This window comes from Scyliorhinus canicula, chromosome 8 (genome assembly GCF_902713615.1).
Source record: "Scyliorhinus canicula chromosome 8, sScyCan1.1, whole genome shotgun sequence".
In the NCBI taxonomy this organism is placed as follows: domain Eukaryota; kingdom Metazoa; phylum Chordata; class Chondrichthyes; order Carcharhiniformes; family Scyliorhinidae; genus Scyliorhinus; species Scyliorhinus canicula.
In genome coordinates this window covers 64,160,341-64,165,923 of record NC_052153.1, presented here as the reverse complement: position 1 = coordinate 64,165,923, position 5,583 = coordinate 64,160,341, and the positions used below count along the sequence as shown (strand labels likewise).

General features: G+C 46.1%; 1 pseudogene; it reads right to left on the bottom strand.

Annotated features, from left to right (window-relative positions):
* Positions 1-1,242: 1,242 nt before the first annotated feature.
* On the bottom strand, positions 1,243-4,106 carry LOC119969895 (annotated as a pseudogene).
* Positions 4,107-5,583: the final 1,477 nt, after the last annotated feature.

Below are 5,583 nucleotides of genomic sequence, written 5' to 3'. Positions count from 1 at the left end.
ACTGTGAGGAGTGTGGTTGACCTCAAGAGGACAAGGGCAGGCTGATGGAATGTTCAGACTCATCACAGATCAAGGCCGGAATTCTCCATTTGTGAGACAATTCTCCGATTGCCAACGCCAAAATCACGTTCGTCGATTGGCTAGTGAATCCGTGTTTACGCTAAAATTGGGGGCGGTGCCATTTTTCAGATGCTCCGCCCCATCAAAAACGGTGTAAACGCTGAGTATGCCGCAAGCCGTCGGGACGGCCTCAGGACATCACCTGAGGCCAACCCCCGATGCTCCGGCCCCCGATGGGCCAACTTCCTGATGGCGTCGGTCGCATGTCCTCTCAGTTTTAAGGGACCTCGCATGGTGGCTGCAGACTGTGTCCAGCGCCACCACAGTTGTGGGGGAGCCATTCTGCTGGCCACGGGGGCGTCGGCGGGGCTGGGGGGACTGGTGGGGGGTTGACTGGGGGTTGCAAGGGAGGGGGTTACAGGGGGGCACTATCTGGCAGGCTGGGTCCATGCGCAGCCGCGCTATGTTGTACGGCGCGACTGGCGCTATGTTGTATGGTGCGACCGCTGCAAGTCGCCACCATGCGCATAGGGGCCATGGACACGGCTATTCTCCATCCATATCTACAGGTACATGGCGTGGCTGCTAGCGCCCCAGTGGGCGGAGCATCTGTGCGGGGGCAGCGCCGACATTTTGGTCGTAAGACCAGACACTTCTTCCGGACATAGCCGCAAAATCGGCTATTTCTCCCACAGGAGCTGATTGCACCTGATTTGCGCTCACGCTGGGAGCACAAATCAGGAAGCAATTCGCAACCCATAGCCAAATTTATGCAAGGCAAGGATTGCGAGAGATTCGCTAAGAAATCCCACTATTGAAACACCAGTCTGAGCTGGCGGGCCGATAGCGGTATTCAGCAGCTGGCCCCCCCTCCTCCTTGCCCGGGATTTTCTGGGTCGTCCCCTGCCACCCCTTCCCACTTCTGAGCACCTCTACCCTCTCGCCTTGCATTAGGGTCACCAACACAGTGAGGCGGGTGTAAGTTTTGTTGTTCGTTGCTTGGTGGCTCAGCTCCCAAAGGGTTAACCATTGCGCTCCAATCAGTATTTGTATGCATCTATAATAATGACATCTGTGGTACAACTGGCTCCAGGTATTTTTAAACACCCACTTGGCTTGGTGCAATCGCAAACAAATTATTTATATTCTTCAGTCTCTGAGTGGGTGGCATTGCTTCATCCTTCACCAGTTCCAAAAGAAGAATCTGCTGCCATATTTGGCAGACTGTAAGTCCCCTTCAATGACTGGGTCAGGCTCTGGCCTTGGCCTGGTGTGAGAGGCATGCTCAGGAATTGGCCAGTCTGTCTGCACCTTGGTAATCTTTGACAGTTCTCCGAGGTCTGGTCAAACAAAGCCCAGTTTGACCAACACAGTTTTCAAAAGCATCTTGTTGCTTGCGGCATCGGTAAAACTCTTGCAGATTGCTATAATTAAGGCACGTCCAGTTCTCTGTGAAGGACTGGCTGCAGTGGGGTTTTATCGTCCTGAAGAAATCCAGCACGCACTCCTTGACTCCCCTCCTGCAGACATTTCCGCAGATCCTTATCCTCCCTGCGGTACGGTATGAACTCCTTTTTGGACTTGTCATGCTGTGAGCCGCAGTGGTGAACAGCTGCCTTCAGCACTGCCCATGACACATTCACCTCTTGCACATTTAGCTCCTGCAGCAAAGACTCAAGCATTGCAGGAGCGACTAAATTAGCACAACTAACTCATCAACTAAGGGTCAGAGAGCTGATCATGTAACTGGCTTCCCCGATTCCGCCCTTGATGTCCAAAAGAAGGAGCATTCATAATGTGGCCAAGCTGGTTGAGTATCAATTTGTAAATCCTTCCAATATACACCAGTTGTAGATGGTAAGAGCAGGAGAAATTTCTGGTCTACCATGAAGAGAAATTGGAGCCTCTACCATCATTACCCATAGCTCCAGGCTGCAACATACATGTACAAGTGTATGTTGCCATATCAACTCAGATTCCTTGAGTTGGCTCAGTTGGCTAGACAGGTGGTGTGGATCAGATCCATGCCAACAGCATGGGGTTTGATACCCTTTCTGATGATCATGGATTTGGGACCTGCCTCCTTACATCCTTGCTGTGGGGTGAAACTGCCTTTGGACAGAGAACTGAAGCAGAAGAAAATATGTCATATAGCATTAGTTTTCAGTTAGCCCTTCCACCACCTGCTGTGGCTTCATTTTCTAATGAAACACAAGAAGGCACAGTACAACTTGCATCCCTAGATACTTGCAATGACGTCCAGCGTCTATCCAACTCACTTCTCCAAGTCAACCAACTTGGTGTACACTTAGACAGCTCATGTGGTTAAGGAACATAAAACATGCAACATATATTTTCGTTTAGTGAAATGTTTGGGCAAAACACATACTTATGAATAAAAGTTGTTTTGACTGATATGTCTCTGCAATATGGCTCAACAGTTATCTTGTCAGATAAAGACTGTTGGGAGAAATTATTTGACACTCATAGATGCTGACCTACAGGTGGATCTTATGCTGGTAATGCTTTATTTAACAAGAATATTGAGCAGATATGAAGGTAGCTGCATTGTTACCATAAGGTCAGGATGTCCAATCCATTGGAACATGATACAGTATCCATGTGTCACAAATGATTAAAACAGTGGATTAGGCAGATTTAGTATCTAAAGCAGTCCAAATATCGTAGGAATTCTCAATTTTGACAATAACGTGCACTATTCCCTTGATGATCATATATAAAAAATAAATCAGGATGTGTATCGGTGCAAATGAAACATATGTTCATGCATAAAGAAACATTCAGTATGATCTGTTTCCCTGCTGCCTTCAGTCCAATGCAGCCATTCTTTGACTATTCTATCACAGCCTATTTCATTCAAAGTGTTAGTATTACTACAAATAAAGATGAAAAACATGTCACTGCTTCAATGTTGCTAATCCCGGTTTATAGCAAAAGAACACCAATCGAGAAAATCAGCTAAAAACCAACCAACAACTTCAGGAAAATATTATAGAGTTTCAAAAACTCACAATTCAAAAATAGATTCATAAGTCATAGGGCAGAAGTTTGTCAATGGCCCTTCCTGACAGTGTAGCAGAAGTTAACGCCACTGCTGCTCCCTTGTTTTATCAGATTTCCCATGTGTTACACTTTAAAGTTAAAGTGTCAGCACTGTGCACGGGAGACATGTGTGACCACATAGTGGCGGAAACTTTTCAGTGGTGTAACTTGCCGTCAACTGACAATGCTACAGCTAAGGGTGGGTTACAAAATAGCCTCATAGTCAAACAGGGTGGCTCTGCATCATGACTTTTTCTATCCAGCTCCATTGTCATTATGATAAGATTTTTTGAGACCTCAAAGGTGGCAAGGGCTTTTTTCCAATTTAAACTTCACTTGCATTTAATTCAATTGTATCAGTTTCATTTTATTCAAGTGTACATCATTGTTATTTATTGAGACTGGCTTGGTCAGACAGCTTACGGTACTGGTACACCTCATGGTTAGCACACATTGATGGATACAGGGAGGGACATTTCCTTTACTGTGGAAGAAACAAATGTGTTTTTTGTTCACTATTGACTTTTCATGTTAGTAATAATAATCGCTTATTGTCACAAGTAGGCTTCAATTAAGTTACTGTGAAAAGCCCCTAGTCGCCACATTCCGGCGCCTGTTCGGGGAGGCTGGTACGGGAATTGAACCCGCGCTGCTGGCCTTGTTCTGCATTACAAGCCAGCTGTTTAGCCCACTCTGCTAAACCAGCCCCTACCGCTCCTCTGCGGGACGTGGTTGAACTTGCAGGCTCAGCCAGCCCTCCCTTGTTTGCATTGTAAAGGACACTGTGCAAGATCACTCTCAGCGGGGATAACTGAAATGTTGGAAGTGAAGTCAAAGCCCTTTAAGGACCCTGCCAGCCAATACCCTAAGATGGACCCACATTTGAATAGTACCCTGCCCTTTAGGCCCCTCCTTTTCTTACATTGATTGACACCCAAGAGGCCAGGTCCTTCCAAATTCACTCCTCCATGCACGGACCCCATCCTCAGGCCTCCCTTGGATTCCTCTTTCACTCCCCCATGCCGCAACCCAACTGCACAGATTCCCCCATCACTTCTGACTTGCCCTTACTTGTTCCAAGCCTCCATGGAAACTGCCATTCTCCTGCTCCTCCCCCTTGTGCCATAGAGTTAAATAAGTAAAACTGCTGACCTCAGACACATTGACAAAAAGCTGACTGCTGCATGCCACCTTTAAACAAGCGTGAACCAGATGCAATGGGATTCTTGTGTGCTGCTGATTTTACCTTGGAGGTAGGCCTTTATTTTTTTCTTAAATTTTACGCTAATGAGTATTCATGGCATGCAAACGTATTTCAAGTACGAACCCACCACAAACCAGCATGAGGTGCGACATACCTTTATTTCTGTCACTCAACCCACCGCCGGGAAATAAAAATGTTGCTCCCTGCCTAATTCAGTCATTCTGCACATCACGTTTCACATTCTTGCGTCCTCCATAAAATCCCCTCATAGAGTCATTTATACCCGTCAGTTCCACTCCACCATTCGATCCCTGTGGCCCTGCAAGTTTATTTCCTTTTAGTGCCCATCTAATTTATTTTTGAAATCACTGATGTTTTTTCCACTTCCACCAACCTCGAGGGCAGATCTTTACTGTATGCTTGGTACAATAAGTTCTTTCTAACATTCCTCCTGCGACTCCTGCCCAAAACCTTACATCTGTGCATCCTAGTTATTGCACCATCAGTTAATGGAAAGGTGTTTCCTTGGTGATGCACGATCAATTGCACAAAAACGAGAGTTGAATACAACTGAGGCTTTATTACACTAAGATGGCTGCTGTATGGGGAGCACGCATATTTATACTCTGCCTACTGGGCGGAGCCAGCAGGCAGGGACTACCCCCGTACCTGTAGTACAGGGTCTTAGCACACATCTCCTAATATATACAACAGTGGTGATTGCCACACTTGTCTACCTCATCTAAGCCTGTCATAATCTTGTAGACCGCTATCAAATCTCCCCTCAATCTTCTCTGCTCCTAGGAGAACAAAGGTAGCTTTTGCAACCTAATCTTGTAACTAAAAAAATGATAAATAAAATAAAACGGGCCTGGAGAAGTTTAATTGAAAGAGTAATGGCTTTTCAATCAAATCTTAAACTGTAGACGTATCCGGTGTTCAATCACTTTCATTGCAGGGTTAAAAAACTAAATTACACAAAAGTGGTTTGGAACACTACTATTAAAAGCAGAAAATTTGAGAAATGCTCAGCTGTTTGGGGCAGCATTTGTGTAGAGAGAAATGGAGTTAATACTTTGAGTCATTGATCTTGATCAATAACTGAGTTTTGATCATCGACCTGAAACTTTGGACGCGATTCTCCGATGTCGCGCCGCATTGAGAAAGCCGTCGTGAACTCGGTCGAGTTCAACAACGGCACGAAATGGCCCCGATCGCGGTCGATTCTGGCCCTGGGAATGGGCTAGCATCGGGGC